The sequence below is a fragment of the Myiozetetes cayanensis genome, unplaced genomic scaffold (assembly GCF_022539395.1).
Source record: "Myiozetetes cayanensis isolate MyiCay16 unplaced genomic scaffold, myiCay2020 scf13, whole genome shotgun sequence".
NCBI classification, from domain to species: Eukaryota; Metazoa; Chordata; class Aves; order Passeriformes; family Tyrannidae; genus Myiozetetes; species Myiozetetes cayanensis.
Genome location: NW_026086937.1, coordinates 15,698,182 through 15,720,957, shown reverse-complemented (window position 1 = coordinate 15,720,957; position 22,776 = coordinate 15,698,182). Strand labels below are relative to the sequence as shown.

The 22,776-nt window shown below is 39.5% G+C and overlaps 1 long non-coding RNA gene across 2 annotated transcripts in view; it reads left to right on the top strand.

Annotated features, from left to right (window-relative positions):
• The first annotated feature begins 4,288 nt into the window (after positions 1-4,288).
• The window catches only part of LOC126636410 (uncharacterized), a 91,453-nt gene continuing 72,965 nt past the window's right edge, over positions 4,289-22,776 (top strand). For both annotated transcript variants that reach the window (XR_007627961.1, XR_007627960.1), the window contains exons 1-5: positions 4,289-4,356; positions 12,792-12,895; positions 13,012-13,138; positions 14,202-14,409; positions 19,100-19,273. This is a non-coding gene — a long non-coding RNA (uncharacterized LOC126636410). The remainder of the gene's footprint in view (positions 4,357-12,791; positions 12,896-13,011; positions 13,139-14,201; positions 14,410-19,099; positions 19,274-22,776) is intronic.

Below are 22,776 nucleotides of genomic sequence, written 5' to 3'. Positions count from 1 at the left end.
ATAGAATATTTTGGGTTGGAAGGAACCTTAAAGCTCATCCATTTCCAACCCCTCTGCCATGGGCAGGGATACCTTCCACTGGATCAGGTTGCTCAGAGACCCATCCAACCTGGCCTTGAACATTTCCAGGGATGAGGCATCCACAGCTTCTCTGGGCAACCTGTTCCATTTGCATTTGGTCTTTCCACACATATTCAGAGTCTGAATTTTGATTTAACTTGTGAAATTTGGCGTACATTTTTCAAGGCAATTTGGGATTCTTACTACTTCTGTTTATGGTCATATATGTCAATTTTTATAGAGCCCGTCATTTCAACTATGATAAATAAAGCCCTTCGATATTAAAAGTACTCAGATAGTCCAGAAACTTATGCCAAAGCAATGAAAAGTTCTAAATTATCTTGCCATTTTTACTGACAAGTGACTATTTTACTGGCTTTTACTGTCAGTCAGTGTTTGATTCTTTTGCTAATGACAATCACTAACTTTACTGATGGTTAGCAATGTAAGAGAAGTGTCGTGAATGTATACGAAAGCTGACACAATTTTTCTTGAGGAAAACTAAATAAACAAATCACTGCAGTGCTGATTTCCATCCCCACAATACAGCACCTACTTCATACAAATAATTTTCCTGGTTATGAGGGAACAAGATGCCTGTGCAAGTGGCAAATTAGATGTGCAATTGTCCAGTGAGATCTATTTGTGAACAGGAGCTTGGTACTTTTCTTTGCCTTGGAGATACTGTCTCACTAGGGATAAGCTTTTACCAAGAAGGGAATCTCTCTGTCTCCTGCTTCCCTGCCCCAGAATTGAGTGGTGAAGGGTACAAGAGAGGATATAAAGCAATGATGAAGAGAAGGAGAGACCTGAGCAAGAGAAAGAGGGAAACAGATGAGAGATTTGACTGAAGGAAAGAACTTTCAAGAATGAATGCTGCTGTGGCAAACACTGAGGGATCCTCCTTTAATTCCATCAGCCTGGATGATGGTACCCTATTAGAAAATGGCACCAAAGTTGCTGTATCTCCACTGTCTTCCTAGAAAATCTGATTCACTGCAGGACCTTAAAAACTTTATTTCTTCCCTATTTGCTGTATCCTTTGTTGAGTTACCCACTGACTGAGCCCTCTGGGGCAGAAACTCCACCTTGGCATTTTTATGTCTATGATGTTTAGCCTAATAAATCCTCACTCTTACTGGGGCTGGATGTAAGTGTAGCACAGATAATGCTGTTACAGACATCACTCTTGCAGAAAGCCACTTGTGCACAGATCTGGTACAGCAACACATTGTTTATGATCCTTGGATTGTAGTGCCACGCAGAAAAGTTCTAATGAAGAAAACACATCCATGTTGTTGTTGCAATATAGGATAACACGGTAATGATTTCTCAGTTAAGGAAATATCTAAATATACTAGAGACCTTTCAAATGCAGAGAAGACTCTTTTCAGGTATAGTTTGTCTGTTTGATAAACTTGTGCATTTATGATGTGATAAATTGTGTGGAAATGAGTAAGACACAGGAGTGTGGCTTCCCTAAAATTCCAGACAGAACTGTTACAAAAGTGGAATCCATTGTTTGATCTCAAATAACAGTAAAGGTAGCACAGAAGGGCTCAAACTTACCAATATAAAAAGTTAATCTTTTTGCTTTTCAACTTTGCTCCAACGTTAAAAGTTCTTCTCAAATAACACTTCATGTAATTATTTCCCACAGTAATGTGTACAATGACCTCCTTTGGCATCCTAAGGAAATTTCTTTTGTTGTTTCGTAGGAGTTTTAAGAAACATATTGTTAGATATTCTTGTGGATCTTCTCTGAGCTAAGATTTTCTGCTTGCACTTATCTGAAATATTATGTAAGACCAAGAATTTCACTTATTTTCTAGTTTGACAAGTGTGTGTGTATGTGAGCTGAGGATGACACTCAGTCTATAAATCTTTTCACTTCCTTTGATCTTCAAGGAGGATTTTGCCATCCTCTTCAAAGAAAACATCCGCTGATGTCCATCTTTTCTGATTCCCTCTTGATGACTGTCCCTCTTTGTGACCATCATTGTGGCTTCCTGACTTTTTTCATTTGGGAGCTAACTCAGATATATTTGAAGTATTTACTGTTCTTTGATGTCTCTGTTTTCTTGTCCCTGTTTTCATCTAACCACCATTTTAATTTGCTTTCTTTTCTGGCTCTTTCTCCTAAAAATGCAGATATTTTTGGTCTCTGCTGTCCTCCAAGAGTGGTCCCTCAGTTTTTTCTATCTCCAGCACTGCAAGATCTCTTTCAAAGACCTCAGATGTGTCCTGTGCTGTCATTAGCAGAGTTCCTCTCTTTCAGTGCCATCTTGGATCCTTTCTCTTCACTCCTTTGCTACCTCATAGTCCAAAAACATCTTCCTGGACAAATCTTTGTCTCTCATATGTTGAGTCTTTTTTTCTTTTTTTTTTTTTTATACCATTTTTCTTTATACTGATCTCTTAATTTGGTATTCTTTTGCTAAGTGATAATTTTCACAAACTTAATTATTATCTCTAATCTGTCTGTTCCTAATCTGTGTATCTGTATATTCGCTATGGCACTTTGTCTTCTGAATGAATGTTGGTTACTCAGCAAGGATATCCTGTAAATACTACTTAGGAACTCTTTTCAAATCATGAAATCACCTTGCAATTCTATTTTGAATTCCCATCCTGACTGCATTAGCAACGTGAGTTATATTACCCAGTGGCTCAAGAAGGGATTTTGATTTCACCTCATTAAAAGGTTTTTCTTTTCTTATCAGGTTTTATAATCAGTAAATGAAAAAGATCACAAGTGTTGTCTCCCCAGTCCCAGGGCAGGGTGAGTCAAAATAGAAAGCCATTCTCTTAGCAATTGCTTGCTATGTCAATGCACATAAAGGAGTTTTCATTTAGCTTGTTGAAAACCAGCATCATCTGCACAGAAGAAACTGATGCATATAACAATTCTGGATTGGCCCAGGCTGTGGGAGGAATAGGATATACCAGGAAACAATCAGATAGTTATCAATAAAATAGAAAAACACTACACTTATTTTCTGCTATTTTGAATGTCTATCTCAAAATACGACAATATTTATTAAGATAAATACAAATAATTAAAGATTATGTTCAAACAAACTAAGCTAATTTGTCTGGGGTATGTGGACAATTCAATGGCTTTGCAGGCAGACATGGCTTTAATAATATCCATCAATGCATGATATTTATTTAATGATTGCAGTCAGCATTGAGTAGGTATTTAAACAGAGGTGTCATTTATCCATTTATTTTGAAAGTTTTAATAACCTAACAGTAAAAATTTTAGTGTTTGGCCCACTCATTAGTAGTACTAAGTAAAATTCTTTGCTGTTGAGGTCAATAGTCAGGATTTCACTCTTCAACTCCCACAAAATCATCCATTGTATGGATGCTGAACATCTGGATCAAGCTCATGGAAGATTTTCACAGATGATGTGATATCACTGTGATGCTGTACACACACCTGAGAAAATAATTTGGTTCTTATTTGGTTCACTTCATTATAAATAGTGTCTTGATTAAGCAGAAAAAAATATTTTTTAAACTAAATTTATTCAAAAGATTCTACTTAAATTCATAAATAATTCTATTAAAATTAATCACAGTCAGAAAATAGCAGTATTCCTAATGTGATTGAGGACAGGTGTATGATGCTTTCGTCTTAGTGCATCATCAAACAGAAGAAAAAATGCTGTGTTCAGTTGAGCTGATTTGAAAATAATAAAGGAACTGAGGAAGGTGCACTTTAAAATTTGAGAAATCTGATCAGTATCTTGGGTGTTTCTCTGGAAAAGCAGATAAGGAATGCTGTTCAGGAATGACCTCACTGCATTACAGGGTGTAGATATCATCCATTTTCATGGATATAAAGTGACCTTTCTAGACAGCTTCATGTAGGTAAAATCCAAACTGCAGTGAAACTACATTTAGTGGTACCATTTTTACAGTAATGTTTGTTGTGAAAATGTGGCTTGTACATAACCTAGGGGCTGGATCAATTAATGTAAGATGTTTTCAAAAGCTTGAAAATATTGTCCTTCAGTTCTGAAAGAGAAACTCTTTGTAATCTGTTGCACAGCTTGATATCTTTTTTAAAACATCTGGAAATTAGGAGTGGATCCCAATTTATGTGCTTATTATATGTGTTCATGGAACAGCAGCGAACTTCATCTTAAAACAGCATTTTATATGTATTTTATATACAGGAGTAATTATTGAAAGTCTGAACTTCCCCGGTTTTTTTATTTTCAGAAATAGAAATACAAGAGAAGTTGAATAGCTTTCCCTGACCTGTTGTGAAATATTTCAGATTTGGTAAGTAGGTAAGAGAATTAAACTAATATAATTGGTATGAAATATGTGTCTTTTACTGTGACTAGAAAAAATTTCACTCTCTGTTGTGTTGCAAAGTAAACTCCAGTGGGCAGGTCGAATGCCATAGGGGTTTGATAGAGTTCCTCTGCAATAAATTATAGAATATAAAATCCTGTCCCACATAAATCAATAGATTAAATTCCTTTAACTTCTATTGTGACGATTTTGGTCTGAAACATATCTTTATGGACTTAACTAGGGACTGAGATCTTTAAAAACATGACCTCAGGTCTGTACCCAGCTCAGGGTGGGAGATGCACCAGGCATGTTACTAAATGAGTTTCAGGAGTGAAATTCTGGCTTTCAGAGGACCCATCCAAGTCATTGCAGAGACAATACTGTGGTGGACAGCATGTCTTGTCCAAGCAGGGCACTCCAGGACTTATTTTCCTGCATTTTCCTGTTACCCTGTCTTGTGGCTCTTGATTTGAAATAATGTGAGGGACACCTATTATTTTCTGTGCAGGACTGTTGAGGTGAGCTTCTTGTGGGCAAGCAGACAGTTCAAAAATGAGGTACTTGTGTGTTTACATCATGTTCATATTAGATATGCCTACAGTATGCACCCCTTCTTTTTTAGCCATGACTCTCCCTCTCCTTTTTGACCCTTCTTATTCAAGGTTGCAACTAATTCTTGAAAGCTTTCAAACTCAAGATTAGCACAAGTCAAGCCAAATACAAAGAAAGTGAGATGGTGACTGAAATGCTGGAGAGAGGTGTTTACACTGTGGAGCAGCAGGGTTGTGTAACAGTGTGTAACTCCTGTGTGGTCTGCTGAGAAGTGCCAATCTATGCAATCTGTTGTGGCAAAAAGCCAGAAAAGAGGCCATAAAAACTGGCATCAAGTGAAGACACAGTATTGCTACCTTTCAGTCTGTAGCCCCTGACACAGCAGAGAGGAAGGAAGAAATCATGTGTGTTTAGTGCCTCTTTCCATACAAAGCCTGACAAACCAAATTCTGACTGGCCTGCTGCAAAATAAATTGTTTGCATCCTGTTGAGCCATAAGGAAGGAACAGATACATCAACATGGGGCTAATTTTTTTTTCCTGTGGAATCTGTGGAAGAACAAAGATAGGGAAATGGAAAGAAAAGATCGCAGAGACCCATTTGGATGGATTTCTGCAATGTTCTCCTAAGACATGGCCATCTCCCTTCCCCAGTGCCCCCCAGCTTTGAAGGGGACATGGTTAGTGTGCAGGAAACCCAGTGGTCCACAGTCCATGCATACATCAGGTGTGCAAAGAGCCAGCTTGGTCTGTGACCTCATGAGATTTGAAATGGGATTGGTGTTGTTTGTTTTCAAAATGTCTTCCAAGTCCCCAAGAGCTTTCCTTAGGGATATTGTCAGAAGGAAGCTTACAAACGTGGCCTTTCTATCACATGAGGGTTCAAAGACCTGAAGGCTCACGATTTTCAAACCACGTGGCATAGGGTGATATCACTCATGAAGCAAGACACAAGTGGATGGAAGGAGGAAACACAAATGATAAGTGAAATATTGTCAGTATTTTGGTTCAATGGAAAAGGACAATGACCCTTTAAATCTACTGAAATAAAAGGCTACTAACATTTTAGCTTTTGTGCATATAAATGTATATGTGGAGCTGTTATTAACACGCACCTTACTATAATGATTCATACAGATGTTAAGCAGGATTATGAGATAAATAGAGGCATAACCATTCTCTTAAATCACGCCATACTGATCAAACAGTTCTGTGCAATATCCCAGCTATTTACTTACAACAAGATAAAACATGATTAGTGCACATTACTGGGGTGGTAAAATGAAAATAATCTCAAAGCAGACATTACCCAAGCAAAAAGTACTAAAGTGAAATAGAGCCAAGTTTACAATTACAACCAATTTACGCTCATCAAAGAAGTTATTAAAAAAATTAATATTAATTTCATCAAATAACTAATGTAAGCCTGTATTTGCTGATTCAACAAAAACACTGCTTAATTTTAAGCATGTAAGTTAATAGCTTTTATCCTGGGGTCTACAGGTGCCTGGAAATTTATGGTCTCCTCCTAGGACGACCAACAGAAATAAGAAAGAAGAATAAGCCTTTTGAATTCAGTATTCTTCTGGCAAACTTAGTAGAACAGCATATAAAAAAGGCATAAAGACTGTTACTATAAGTAATCTGTCTCCTTGTCCATCCAAAAGCTAAGGCTTGCGAGATTATGGAATTAAAACACTGTATGCAAACTGTACATTCATTCAACTTACCATTATTACACATACTAGTTTTACTGTTACAGTAGTTAGTACAATAATTTAAATGTTGGCTGTATAAATATCTTTATTTTACATATTATACAGAACGAAAACAGAAAACACTGTGGAATACAAATAGATTCAACACTGAGTTGGAGATGATGGAAAAGTACTCTGTGGGCTTTCCTCCCAAGTGATATCATGACACAGAAATTAGTGGAAATTTGTGTCTCAATTTAAACCCTTTAAAGTATTATAGGTGGCAACTACTCTCTCTAATGCAGTTCACTGTGCCCTGTGTCCTTACCAACTGCTGTGTCAACAAGCCCTTTGGTTAATATGAAAACTACAAATAGTCTCAACAATTTATGTTGAACTCTTTTATAAAACCCCAATGTGTGTGGCAGCATTGATGTGACAGGTGTCTGTAACTTGCAAAGAGGTATAAAGTGAAGTTCTGCTAAGGTTCCACTGTGTATTTGTACCTGCGTAGAGAGGTAGGGCAGGGTTAGGAAATAAGGAGGATGTGAAACACAAGGAAGGTGATCTAGTTGATTGGGTATTACCAGTAGTTGGAAGAACAGAGTTAAAAATAAATTTGGATAAAATTCTCTGCTGAAATTCTTCTCGTCTGCTGCATAATTTCCTTGTGGCCTTTAGAGAGCCACACAGACCTGGAAAATCTGAAGGTACTCAGGCTCCTACCTTTCCTTTGAAAGCAATCAGGATGTAAGTACCTAAACACCTTGGTGAAAAAGCCTTTAAACTTTGCATTTGCTTCAACTCCTCTTGTGCAAAATTGAGATAAATAGTGTCTCTCTGAGAATGTGATCATTTAGAAGGTGTGAGGTTTTAAGATGATACGGTAAAGAGGCCACAGAAGTACCTAAAGCAGCTGCTTTTCAGCAGGTAGAGCCTTCAAGCCAGCATAAAGCTTTGTCTGTTGCAGTATTTGTATTTCTCTGAAGCAGTTTTGAATTTTATTCTGCTTCTGTAAGAACTCTGTGGAGGCTCTCTTTGCTGTTGTTTGTCACTACAGATTTTACTTATTTTGTTGTGTCATGGAAAACCCCACTACCTTAGTCCAAATGTGGAGTTCAAGATAGTGGGGAAAAAATGGTTTTTAATCATACAAACTATGAATCAGATGAACAGGTTTGGTTTTTGTGTGTGTGTTTGTTTTTTTTTTCAACAGGAGTTTATTATAATTTATTTATAATATATTTATTTATTGTAATTCTTAGAGCACTTTCCCAAATGCAGGGCCAGAAAATTCAATGCTCACATCTCTTTTCATTGTCCCCATTTTTTGGCACAGAGGTTGATCTTGAAATTTTTTTCTCCCAGAAGAAAAAACCCAGATTGTGCAAAATAGATTCAGATCTCTATCAGGTACTTCTGTAAAACTAATGGTAAGTCACTGTGCTCACAGCTGGGCATGTTAGGTTTCCATCTTAATTGTGGATAAATGTTATTGGAATAGAAGATATTTATTAGTGTGATCATTATATCCAGAGGTGAAATATTAATGCAGAACTGGGTCTGTAGTCCTAAATAATAATTTTGCCAAAGGGAGAGGATGACTAGTCCAGAGAAAAAGCGCTGCCAAATATAGCCATAGGAAAAATGCAAGGTAATGGAACATCGACATAAAAGGAAGTGCTTGGCAGCTTTTAGCAACTTGGAACTCTCTCTTCAGTATCCATAGTGCCCACTTCATCAAAGTCTGTAACAGTTATCTTTTGCATTATCTACCTAACTTGAGGAGACCTCTTGGAGGTCTCTTGGAGGTTTCTGCTGTGGAAATGTACAGAACCTTGGCTCCCTCACAGTTGGTGAAGAGGTTTTGTCATGGTACCTGGCAGATGGCCTGGCTTGATCTTAACTTTAAATACCCTTTGAAGTTGAGAGTGCACTTATCCTGCGTTGACTGGTCCATTCTGATGCAGCAAATATAAATCCTCTCCCCTGAATTCATGGGGAACAAGGGTCCAGCAGGCAGCAACACAATCGTGCTCTTGACTTTAGGGGTTGATGCTCACACGATGAACACATCCCCAAATGTCACCCCTGTCTGTGTTGTTGCCTTCCTCAGCTCCTGGCTGTTGGTTATTTAAGTTTACAGCTGATGTCCCTGATAGGGCAGGAATTGTACCCCAACCCAAGTCTCCCATATTGTACAAGCTGGGTAATCTTTACCACGTTCATCCTTGCAGTGAACAAAGCAGGTATATTCAGTGTCCCCCTGGCAGGACAGGAGGGCATCATTTTTCAGACAGTAACACAGTGTATAGTAATTCCAGGGTGACAGTGCTGATTATCCACAGAGCCTGTTTTGGTCCCCTGCCCACAGCCATGCCATTGGGCAATCACGAAACTCAGAGTCATCTTGACTAGTTTCTATTTTGTATATATATACTATTGGGGTTTTTTCCATACTGCTTCAGGCAAACTCCTGTCCAACCAAATTACGTATTGGTCACACAGATGCAGATTATGAAATGTCTACATGCTCATTATAGAGGTGTTAATATTGAGGTTGGTCTAGAAAACCTCAGATCTGGACCACTCAGCTTGACTGTATCTTCAGTTCTTTTAAAAGGATGTTTGACTGTTAATCCCTACTGAGTCAGTGAAGTGTCTGCACCCAGAACTGTGGATCTTTTGCTTCAATGGTAAATTAGGTTTTCAGGGAAGTATTTTGTCAGGGCAGGAGAGAGAGCTGACAAACAAATTTCAGTAAAAGCAGCAAGGGACTGTGTTATGGTACTGTTCTAAAAGTCACATGGCATCACCTGAATGCAGAACATCCTTTTATTCTAAGACTTTGAAGTTCAGGCCAACCACTGTTAGGACTAGTCAGTGATGGCATGGCAAAGTAAGCTTTACCCACACATACAATCCATGGATCTTGTGGACACAATTCTGCAATGCAGAGCAAACTTCTGAGAACTACTCAGCAGCTTCAGTCCTGTTAAAGCCCCTGGGAAGGGAGGATATTCGACATGTTGGTAACATGGACCCTAAAGTCCATTTCATTTGTGTACCCAGCAGGCTCAGAGGTTGGATTTTTAAACTCTCAGAACTCAGTCAATTAAACTCAGTTTCCTTCACAGCAAGACAAAGTGCTAATTCCTCAGTTAAGATTATTTCCACACTAGAATGGAAAGGATCCCTTCCATGTTGGCTGCAGAGTACTTGTTAAAACTAAGGTTAAAACTAAGGTTAACACTCCATAGTGTTTGAAATCTTAATGTTTGAATTTTAACAATAATAATAATATTGCTTTTGAATGGGAACTCAGCATAGCAATTATCAGACAAAATGAATGTTTAAAAAAAATTATTGCTCTCTGAACTTAAGGTTTTAAAATGCAGGGTGCTTTATAATCTGATTGAGAAGAGATCCTCATATTCTAGTAAAATAAAGTAACTGGAGACAAAGTGAAATAAATAGCAGCAGTAGCAATACTCCTTGTGATTAAATATTCCACATTTCAAGGATGCCTATTTACAAAACACTTAAATAGCTCGTCAGTTTGGCCAATTTCCCTTGGTTGTGAGGAAAGGAATGCCTTCAGCCAAGTGGACATCCTCACTGTGCATCTGCTTTAGGGAGACAGTTTATCTCCAAGGTTTTGCAATTAGACTGCTTCCCATCTGTGTAAATAAATCAGTCATGTACAGTACAGATTTTGGTTAAAGAGAGTCACTTGGAGGCTCAGATTCCCTTTAGGTCAAAGGGCGAAACACTCCACAGAAGAGGTCAACTAAGTGGGGAGACCAGGATTATGGGAGAAACTTCCCAACTGATTAGCAGGCAAATTGCTCTGAGGGTTGTCAATCACATTTTGCTTCCTTTGATATAAAAGCATGTTTATTTTTGGTCTCTTGTTAGTACTAGTACAGCAGGGCAGAGCTCTCAGCTGTCATGGGGTCAGGTGGAAATTGGGAGATATCAGCACTTTCCATGATTAGTCCCTAGACTGGGACAGGATGATGGCCATCCTGAAAAACAACCCAGAAGATAAGATGATACCTTACTCTCCAGGAAAACTCTTCTGTAAGTTTCTCAGTATTTACTAAAGTGTGTCTGATGTGCTCAGCTGCACACACAGACACACATACGTAATTATGACTTGTCTAGATTTGAGCCTATCCTTATCCAAAATAAATGTCTGTGGCATTACACCTGGTTTCTAGAAATGTTGAATGAAGCTCTCTGTACAGGTTCATAAAATGCTCTTTAATACATATATTGTATAAATCCCATGTAATTATCTGTATTGATGTAATGTCTCTCTTTCCCTTTTATGATAAAGTAATACCAAAAACCCCTTCTAACTCCTTACATCTTTTTTTGTTTTATTTTATAAATCTAAGGAAAAAAAATGGTTCATAGCAGTCTTTGCAAACAAGCTGCATCTGTTTAATATTAAAGTGCAAAAAATAATAACAGAACCATTACTTTGGAACATCCAAATAACCTGAGGAAAAATAGCATCCATCTGGCCATTGGTATAACTGGTTTTTACATCAGCTGGATGTTTCTGGGATTGCAAGATTCAACACTTATCTTTAAGTAGAGTGAGTTTCTAAAGATGTAGCATTCAGAAACTTGTGAGTAATCTGTCCTCTTAGAAGTACAATATTGTGTTACCAGATCTGCAGAGCAAATGCACAATAAAGTTAATCCTTTGGTTCTGGAAAAGCTGTAGGTATTGCAATGGCAGATGTGCTGAAACAGAAGTGTTTACGTTTGTTAGGGCTGGGGAAGCAGCAACTCCGCCAGCTCATGAGTATTTGAATTTCCTGCAAACATTTACCTAAGGGCTATCGTGGGGAAGGAAAAGAGCTCAGGAGGAGTCTCTGCACCCTGTTGGCAGACTTGAAACCTCTTGTGTTGAATTGGTTGGCACGTGCCTGCATTTTCTCATTGAACTTATTCTCTGTAAATGTAGTCATTACGGCACTAAAGTGCTTTTGGTATGTGGGGTACAGTATTACCAAGACCAATACTTTGGTATATTTAATATATTTTCCACTTCTTCCTTCTTACAACGCCATATGGAAAGGAAGAAAAGTGTTAAATTAAGGATTTTTGTAACTGTGGAGGTGTGACATGACTGGTTTGACCAGAGCTTTGAGATGGAGCTGCCTTCTAGACCTTTTCCTATACTGAGCTCCCCAGAGAAGTCTGTCAGGCTTTAAACTCACAAAGCCAGGTTGTGTAGAGCACAAACAAGAAGCGTAATCTTTTGAGGAGAGGAAACACAAAGTTGCTAGGTAAGAACTAAAATCAAAATGAGTCATGTGCAGCAGTATCCCTGCCTACGAAATCCTGGCAGGCAGGTCCTTGCTTCCATACCTGGTAAGAGTTGACTTGGGGACTTTTGGTTGCAGTTAGTTCTGTCCAGGCTGCAGAAAATCCTTTCTGTCCCCTCTAATGCCTTGCTGACTGCTGCCTGCCCTTTCCCACCATCTCCATGGGAGCTGCCACTTCCAGCTCTGTGATATATCTCTCTTTCCAAAATGAAGGCACAGTTTCCCCCTTAGAAAGAGGGAGTTTTTGACTGGCCACTCTTTAGGGTCTAATTGTGTTAGCTGAGTTGTAACAAAGATGGTGGTGCAGGAGGTCACAGCAGCACTTATAAGTGTTTGTGCTGGGGAGTTCAAAACATTACGTTACTGTCCCTTCCCTTGGAAGCTTTTAGTTGAATTCTGGAAGTCAATCAAAACACAAATTGAAGTGAACTCCCAAAAGTGTGAAATATTTTAACCTCACCAGTAAAGTAGCCATAACAGACCTGGGAACAGACCACAGCTCCACAGGTTTCCTTTCTATTTTACTATCCCTACAAACAGCCAGATGCTCAGTTTGCTCTTCGAATGACCTGAACTTACCTCCATGGTCTTCTCACTAAAAATATCCTAGTTCTTAATCCAATATATTGATAGTTCTGTTCTTCCAGAGAAAAAAATCATTATAAGGAATGTCAGCAAAGCAGAAGGAGTCCCAGAGGGCCAGTATAAAAAATAAAGACCAGAAGCACCTGAACAGTATTCACTGTTGGACAGGGAATGACAGCTCGAACAAAAGAATGAACAGTGTTTCTGATATAACAGTGTTATTTTTTCTGTTGTTACAGCTGAACATCAGCATAGGACTTTGTCAAGAGCCAGAATACCACTGAACTAACTCCTGTATAAACACAGATTAAGAGGCCAGCCATTGCCCTGGACCATTTACAAAGTATGTATGGCACAAGGTAGGAGGAGGTACAAAGAAACAGTTGAACCCTATTGATCACAGTAATAAGCAAAAATCATAGAAACATAACTTACAAATTGTGGTCCAATTTTGTGCAGGCATTGTGAAAGAAGAGTTTACATCAGCATTTGGAATAAGGATAATGAGGTTATTTGATGTTACCAGAGAGCTGCTCCCAGAGATGGTGGCTGGAACAGAACACAAACAGAACTGAAAATCAATGAAGTAGGTGGGGGTAAGGGGTCACTGCATGGGTGGATTGCAAGGGGGAGCTCATATCTAGGGGCTTAACATGATGCTGTAGGTGGGTAAAATGAGTTTGTGAGTAAAGGCAAAATCCTGTGTCAGATGATAAAAAAAGGAAATACAGCTGATGGACCTCTAAAGGGTGATGTGGTCAGACAATTGGCTAAGAAAATGTTTCTTGCAGCAACATGATGGATGGATGGATGGATGGATGGAGGATGGATGGATGGATGGATGGATGGATGGATGGAATAGAATGTTGTCTGTGATTTATCTGTGAAGGGGTACATTTTCAGGTCAGGTGTAGAGACTTGAGAAAAGAATCACAGCAGAACTTGCAGAGTCTCTAGAGCAGAAAAAAAGTACATGAAGAAAGTCCTTCATAGACAGTCACCGAAGTTGTGGAAGATAAGCCATCAGGTTGCTCATGCTCAAGTAGTAGATATCTGACAAACCTGATAGAAAAATTATTAGGTGTTGTTGTTAACAAGAGCCTGTAAGACATTTTGCAAGAGCAACTTTGGTTAAACTTTAAAAAAGTCAGATTCCAAAGGGCCTGGAATAAAAGTAAAACAGAAGACTAACATAACTCCAGGCATATTTTGTGTTTACTATTTGCACAGGAATGGAAGGGATCTGCTAGATTACCAAGTCCATTCCTCTGCTGCTGTAAGCAACGGTATCTCACAGTCTATACATTTACTAAGCTTCACCAAGAAAAAAACTATTCTTTTTTTCTACCTAGTTTTAGTGGAAAGGTGTTTCAGAACTTCAGCCTTCTGAAAATCAGAAACTTTAATTTACGGGTTGAATTTATTCATTGCTCATTAGTAATCATTTGTTCTTGTGTCATCATTGTCCATTTGCTTAAGTATCTTTTCTCTCGCTTTAGTGCCTAACCTGAATGTATTTATAGAGAGCAATTATATCCGCTCTCAGCATGAATGAGCTTAGAGATGAAAGGGAGAAGGAAGCAAACATGTTGCTTCAGCCTGGACCAGCTGGAATCTCTTTGTTCCGACTCATGTAAAATGTTTTGCAGCAGCTGAATCTGGAAGCAGCATTTGTGCAGCTCATAGCAATGTGATACAGATCTTGCCACCTCACAGCCAGATGAGATGGAAGTGGACATAGCAAGCCACAGTTGATATCTAAATATCCATGGGTACTATGGACCTCGGAACACTAAAACTACAGTCCAGCTTAGCTGGTGGATAACGATCTGCTTTTGGCTGTTATGAACACCCATGGTAAGCCACTGTAAACATTTCCCAACATTATCACTTTATTTTTCTACTGTTAGGAGATAGGTGTCTGTCACATTATCACTACCTGTGTGGCTTACTTTGAAGAGGGGACTCTACATGGTGTTGTCTGCTGTGGACTCGGGAGTCAGTAATTCCTTCTGTTCTTTCCTGGCTGTATCCCAGACCTCCTCACACTCAACATAGGAAGAGCAGGGATTGCCCATCACATTTCTTAGACTTTGTGTACAAACTTCTAACTGAAAAATAGATTGAATAATTCAGTCATAACATTCTCCCCCCAGCATGTATTCAGATAAGTGTTTAGCAAGAGGAATCCTTCAGAGAAAGAAAATTGCAATAAACTATTCTTTTGCTTGGTGGCATCTCATTGCCAGCACCAGCAAGCACAGCTGAACAACTATACAACTATACAACTATATGAAGTGTTGGATACTTTAAATATGTGATTGTACCTCATTCCTTTGGATGTAAATATTAATTACCTGAGAGCAGTTTGTTGTGAGTCAGTTTTTTTAACTCATTTTATATACAGGAAGGGCTTTTAGAGCTGAAACTGTTTATTCCTCTTATATATGTGTTTGGACTTGCCATCACTCATGTTGCAAAGTATTATTTTTTTCCAGTCAAAATATTTTTAGGATTCCACAGACTGCAAAAGCAATGGAAAGTTAATTCTTTAATTCTGCAGAACATGCATCATGTAAATTAAAATAAGGAAATAGAATAAGATGCTGGTCATGGTACCTGCAATAGATTAGTTATTCTGTGGAATGATGCATCTCGTCTTTTCTTCTGTAAAGTCTATTTTTTTTCTTGGCTTAAAGCTAAATCCAACCCTCACCTTGTGACTGACCTTTGTGTATCCTCATGTAAAGGCAGAATTTGTACAAATTTGAGCTCTTCTCACAGTTCAGTACAAACCATGCTGTCTTTCCTGAGGGGCATAGAAACACAAGAGTAGTGCAGGTCAGGGTTGTGGTGCACTGACAGAGCTGTACATGGAAGCTTGTACAACACCTGATTTAACTGTAAGATTCTCACAGCATTTTCAGAGAGGAAGAAAAACAGTGTGGTTGTCCGTGGTGTCTCTCAAAGGAGCTCTGCATTAAGTTTCTGGATCCAGGTTGGAGTTCATCTGGTCCTTTGCCCTGCACTTGCCTGATCAGGGAGGGAAGGCCCCATGGCATGTTGCAGTAAATACTCAAAAATCAATTTTGGCAGCCTACTCAGTGAAAAGGAATGAAAAAGCAGAGGTGGCAGGAGGGGGTTTTTAAGGCTTTCAGGAAGGATAGTGGTTTTCACCTATAATTCAAAATACAGCAGCAAAACAGAGAGAGAACTAAAACAACAAGGACAGTGTGTGGAAAAAGCCTGTTGGATGCTTGTCTTGGCACAACAGCTTCTTCATCAAGAAAACAGCTTAAACCCAATAAATTGTGCAGTAGTACTCCAGTTTGGTGGCAGCGCCCTCATCTGTCTTCACAAAATATTTGACACTGGTCCAGGTGTAAATTAAAAAAAAAAAAAAATTAATAGCAAACTGAAATGAGAAAAATGTTGCCAATATGGTTGTACTGACGGGGTGATGCTGAGTGACCTGTGCCTGCTCCACTCACACAAACCCACAGTGGAAGGTGACCTCTTCTGCATGAAGGTGTCCAGGGCAGGTGTGGTGACCAGGCACAGAAGGATGTATTCCTATGCTTTGGAAGCACATACCACAGTAAAGCTGTCTGCATCTCCCAGAGGGAGAAAGAATTTGACCATATAAAGGCATTTCCCTGAGTCATATTTGACCCACAGACCACCAGCTGGATCAAACAGTGAAATTAATATCGCCATAGGAAATTTTTTAATTTGGAGACATTTTACAATGAAAAAATAAAATGTTTATCTTCAGGTTATGTCAGAGTGTTTGGAGAAGGACAAAGTCGAAAAAATACTGCAAATTTGTGGTATCAAAACTGAGTACCTTTTTACAAAGAAAGGTTTTTTACCACAACAACTAGATACATTTAAAAATTCCTTCTCAAACTGGAACCAACTCAAACAGCACCAATTTCACTTCCTATTAAAACCTTTCTTTTCAACAAACAAACCCCCTCTGCTATGAGACAACTCACTAGGCTGATTCTTTTGTTAAAAAAGTAGGAAATGCCCAATATACCCAAGAAAAGACCTAATCTCTAAAGAGCTCCAAATCCATAAAGGAAGAAGGTAAAAACACACAAGGCACTTCTAACGTCACTGATGGACAGTAGAACATCCCCAACCCTACAGTGATGATCAACAGAGTCAAACTTTCCAACTGGTGTGAAACTTCATCTCCTTGAGACCTGCTTAGTTTGGGTAGTGCTGGCACCCAGAAGTCATGGTCCAGATCAGGGGCTACTGTTCTAGACACTGTATAAAGATATCACAAAAAGACATGTGGCAGCAATGTCACATGGTTGTGGGATTTCTTTTTTGTTTTAATTGGAAAAAAACCCCTGCAGTTATCCGATGCTCTAGGCCTATGTACAAAGCACGTTTAAAAATACAATAGGCATTCAAATGGGAACATTATTAATTAAAAGCCTCCACGTACTGTACAAATGAAACGTTCTTCTCTCTACCTACTCAAGTCATTCATTCAGAAAAATCCTGGGAAAATAGTTAGGCTTCACAATGTGCCCCATAGGTCAATGTATTCAGACTTCAACAGACCAAGTGGGAGGAGTGAGTTCCAGAACAGCAAATTCTTCATTGCAAATTGCCTCTCAAAGGGAGCACACTCAGAAGTGTGCACAGCACACTCACAGAAAAAATGGCTCTAGCTCTTTACCCAGCTCAAATTTTACATGAGTCCTTTAATATGTGCATATCCAACCAAGGAAGAGATGCTGACCTATGCTCTTGTCTGGAGCACAGCAGTGGGAAGGGCTTTGAAGCCCTGTAGGGTTTTGGACCCACAGTTTGCCCTAATTTTTTTCTACTGCATATATCCTTATGGTAACAATTTATACTATATATTTATACTTATACCACAACAAATCCTTTTCTCTATGCCCACCTACACCACATCCCCTTTATTTAATAACAGGGTAGTAGTCCTTGAGAGTCAGACTGTCCCTGGGCATCTCACTGACAGGATGTTACAGAACATATCTATAAGAGCTGGTCTCACAACTATTTACTTTTACTAAAGTCCCATATCAAAAGTCCTTTATTAGTTGAGGGGTGGGTCAGAGCCAAACTTCCCTCATGCTTTAAAGTTTGGTGTTGTATTTCAGATCCATCCCCTAAATCAGACTGGCTTTCAGTGTTCCGATCAGAACAATCCCTATCTTATTTGCTTGCTGGCTGCAAAACAGTAGGAAGATTGTCAATACCCTGCTCAGGCTCTAATTAAAAATCCCAACTCAAATTTAATATTTCAAACATTATTTAAAATATATTAAGATAGTTAGTCTATTGCTGTTGCTCATTACTCTGTTGAAACATAATATTAGTAACAGCATGTACAGAGGACCTGGAGCATGAATTAATAATGAGGTGCTTGTGCTGGAAAACATGCGAGAGCCTGGTTCCCCGAGCTGGCAGGCGTCCGGCAGAGACTGCTTTGCTCTTCTCTACACAGGGATCAAATCATCTGCTCAACAAAATCATTGGGAAGGAAAGTATTTCTGATTAGTTTTCCTCCTCTGATGATTATTTTCCTACAAAAAATAAAAAAACCACCCCAAAGATGACAGGCCATCAGAAATGAAGGGGGCCACACTGGAGGGAGAACTCTTTAAACCAGTGATACTTTACTACCATCAAACAGCAGCAGTGCTGGTACCTGAGCATCATCCTCCACAGGGTGAGGGCCCCCCGTGCCCTCAGCCTGCCCTCACCTCGTTCATGAAGTCTCTTCTTGAGGCTTTTGAGGTGAGGCTTAATCAACTCTTTCCCTCTTTCTCATTGTCCTAATAGAAAACAAATCTGAACGAGAATCTAGAGAAGGAGCATGTGGCTTGTTAGTGCTCTTGGCCCACAGCAAAGGTATTGGAGTTGTTTGCAGGTTTTCTGTAGATTTGAGCAAGGACTTAGCAAGTCAGTGAGCTCTTCAGGTGATTCCAGAGAGGTGTGCAACCTAGAAAATATCTGCATCATTTGTCATATGCAAAACATATACACTTAGATGTAATGAGTATGTGTCCACAACATAAGCATATAAAAAAAGTATTATAGACCTGTAAGATGTATTTTAGCCAGATCAGTGATGTAGCATAGAGATTAGGTGTATTTATTCATACATTCATGCCATTCCTATGCATGCTTTACAGGAAACTGGCTTTCACCTGTCCTCCCAGTGCCCCATGCTGGCCTCCTCTGCCTGTGCATGCTTTTCTTCTGAGGGTGACCCCAGCAACCTTTGTGTCTCCTTGGTGCAGGAAGAAATACCTGCAACATTTGCAGAAAGCAAACAATAGTTGCTAAAGGTGTTTGTGCCCTGAATTTTAACTGTGCCCCAGCCTTACACACCATTTTCCTTTTAGATGAACTTACTGTTACCCGCAGTGCAGCATTCAGTTCTGCACCTACTGCCTTGTTCTCACCTTGTAAATTAAAAGGTGTGAAGGAGAAGGAAATTTTCCAGAGTGAATGAGAGAAATCATTACATAATTTTGTGTAATTTTTGATGCAGGAAACAATTTTCTCAGTGCACCTGTTGGGGGGAGAAACAAGGCTTCTTCAACCATCAATCTGTGGGACCTCAGAGCTCAGCCTGAAAGCAAAGGTGAAACGAAATACGAAAATTGCAGTGCAGCAGAAGAGGAGTCAGCTGTCTGAGGGCCTCTGCTGAAATCCCATCTTTCGGGTAGGGTTTCTTGTGCATTTTCGTGTTTTGGTCACCTGACAGTAGCTCTCTGGCCTAATTGGTTTCCTAGTTAACAGACTAAGTAATGATGTAACCAGAGTGTGTGGGAACCAGACCTGTGTGACAGATACAAATTTTCCCAGCCATACTAATTTTGCCTGCTTACCTGGTTCTGCTGCTGGTTATCTGGAAACTTGAACTACTTAAAGGATATAATGAGCCCAGAAAAGGTTGAGACACAGCTTAGTCATTTAACACAAAATTATCCCCTACTGTGAAACACACTAACTTGTGAAGTCCAATTATTTTTGTTACTAACCAACACTGTATTTTAAGAGATATGTCTACAGCTTTTATTTAGCTTTTCTGTGGTTGGCTGGAGTGAGAATTAGTTGTCTGTAGCCTAAAGAAGCAGATCCACTCTGTTCAATTACAAACCTGTCTCAATAACCACTTTCTGCTCTTGACTGTTCGCTGTCCCCAAGCGCTCTCACACAGTGTTGCTCATTTGTGCTGGTGACTTTTGTAGCTGAATGTTGTTGTTATCACCTGTATGACAATACAAGGGATTCAGAAAGGCTCCAGCTAAGGTCAGGGTCCTGTTCAACTGGGCACTATATAAGCCTATAATTGAGAAACAGTCCTCTAAATGCAAAGTGGTTGCATCCCAAATACCTCCGACAGAGGAGGTTTGTTGGATAGGAAAGCTTTGCAGCCTCTGAGACAGCAATTTTTAAAACAATCAGCCTGTGAAACAGCCTCATGGAAAATAATTAAAATGACTGGGAAAAGGGAGCACCTGGCATGGAGGAGGCCTGACCAGCTCGACGTGGTGGGCAATGAATGAATACTTCTTTCTACTGAAGCATAAAATCTCAGTGAGTAGACATAGTTCATACCGAGCAAAGGAGCAGCTTGAGCTGGGGATATGCCTGGCACTTGTCATTTCTGTGCTTCTCAGGCTATTCCCACTTGCCCTTGCAGAAGGGCCCATGTCTCTCTGCACAACAGTTAAATATATTCTAACAAGTTGGGGCACCCAGGCTGCTGCTGGATGGGCTACAGAGCCTGGGGCAAACCTTGCCATGCCCCTGGTGGTTATTGTTCTGCAGCAAAACGCAGCTAGTATGGTTGTGTCTGAAATTCTTCAACAAAGAGGAAGAAAGTTTTATGTTTGTTTGCGTGCATCTGGCTGTTCTTTCACTTTGCACTCATAGACACGTTTGATAAATGGAAGAAACCGAGAGCAGAAGCAAGACACTGGATGTGAAACGGGCTTATGTTTTTCTTGAAAATTGGACTCTTAAATGTGATGACAGAAATCATGAAAGTGGAAGGGCTTTGCATACACTCAATGTGGGTAATACAGTCAGTAAAAGTAATGTTAAAAAAAAGGACATCCTACAGCATTTTAGTACCTTTCCATCTGAAGTTTATATGATGCCTAACGCGTATGCAATGGATCTGAGGCCTGACATCTATTTAAACTCTTTGGGAGCAATATCAAACATTAATGGGGATTAGTGTTAGAACTGGTGTAAACATAGCAAACAATCTGCTGTAAGTGTATGCTCACATTTCCATATGTTATGTAGGTAAGCAGAGCCACCGCAGAGGAAAGAAACCCTGAGACGTAGTTCTCAGCTAACTACTTCTAGGATGAGTAAAGGCAGACACTAGTAGGGCACAGCTACCTCATGATATCAGTATCTACATACTCATAAAATACTCTGTCCAGAGCTGCGATTTAGTTTTGTCAAAGGTAAGAAACATTTAAAGAGATGCAATTCCATTGTGCAAAGCCACTAAAAAACAGATTAAAATGATTTAGTACTTCCAGGTGCACTGTAATTCTTGGCAGAAATAGCTAATTCCAGGTGTGTAACTTCAAAAAAAACCAACCTAACAAAAATCCAACCCTGTTGTCAAACCTGGATAAAACCATCAAGTTAGAAAAACAGAAGCTAAACTAGGAACAAAGTCCAAAGTAGAACTGCAGAAAGACAGCCTCTCCATTGAAGAAATTATTGCATATAAGTGAATCTCCCTATTACTTAAGTAAACATAGCTTGATTCTGGGCAATATTTCAGAAGAGATAAAGCTTTGGCATGCATGAGCACATAGAAAGATGACATATTCACGGTGGGAGGTATGAGGTGGGGTTTCCAGTAGTGCCAAAATTTATCTCACACATACATTCTTAGGGCCAGAACCAAAGCTGATGAAGCAAAGAGCAAATCTTTCCACTGTCTTCAGCTGGCTTTGTATTCAGTGTTCACTCACGCTAGGAGAAAGGAGGGAAAAATACATTTGTTTCCTTATTTGCAGCCAAATCGTTTACACATTTTTCCTTCTCCTTTAAAGCCTGGGGAACTGTTGTCATTGACTTCCTCAGGGGCAGGTCCTTAATCAACAGATCAAAATATAAGCTGTACCACAAAATGGAAAATACTATTATACCAGCTAAAGTTATTTGCTTCAGCAACACATGTGGTATGGGATATTATTATTCTGTAATAGAATACACATTGATTCATTTGACACTTTTTTTTTTAAAGAGCTTTTATTTATATGATGTGTTTATGGACAAATATGCACTGAATGCTTTTTAAGTCCTATTATGGTTTGGTTTTATTTCCACATGTTCAGATGAAATGGTCATTACTAGAACTAGAAACCTACAACCCTAATGGAAGCTCTTATAGTTGGTGCCAGTTTTATATCCTGCAGGGGTAGTTGCCACTATATCAATATCCTGCAGGTCAAGTTAATTTATTTTTTTAAAAAACACAACGCATTTTGCAGGCTCTATGCAATTCAATATAGTGTCACACTTTGTATGTGCCAGTTTTGCATCTGAATTAAAAGCCAGGGAATTGCATCAGATCAGACCTCCAGGTAAGTAGGTTTTGCAGAAATCCATGGCCACACAGAAAGAATATGGACAAGGCAACCTTGTCTCCCCAAGGTACATGTGAAAACTCTTTAGGAATATGGTACTAGCTCTGACAGAGAGAGAGATTTGTTGGGAAAGTCTGTTTTTTCCCAACAGCTGGACCCTCTGCTGCTGTGATCAGTGGCTGGGTGTGTGGCACTGAATTTGTCTGCTTTTGCTTTTGTGAACCAATGATTTTTCCTTTGCTGTAACCTCGATTTGTTAAAAAGGGGGTTGAGAAACCCAATCCTTTCTCAGTCCCACAATCACTCCCTGACTTTCAGGACTGCTGTCATCTGTGGGTGCCTAGACAGTGTCCTGCCTGTGCTAAAACACGGGCACTTCCGTGAGACGAGAATGACACGGGTGAATACAGAAACCTTCGTGCTTTGCCTTGGGACTGCTGGGCTGGGTGGCCCCTTCTTAGGGCAGAGGAGCGACAAGGTGTGACTGTGCATAGGGCCAAGCAATTAACAGCCCAGCTGTGATTGCAGAGGGCTTTCCACGGCCTCTCCCTTTTCCCACACGCACAACTCCGTGCTTGGAGGGGAGGGGAAGGGGCTTTTC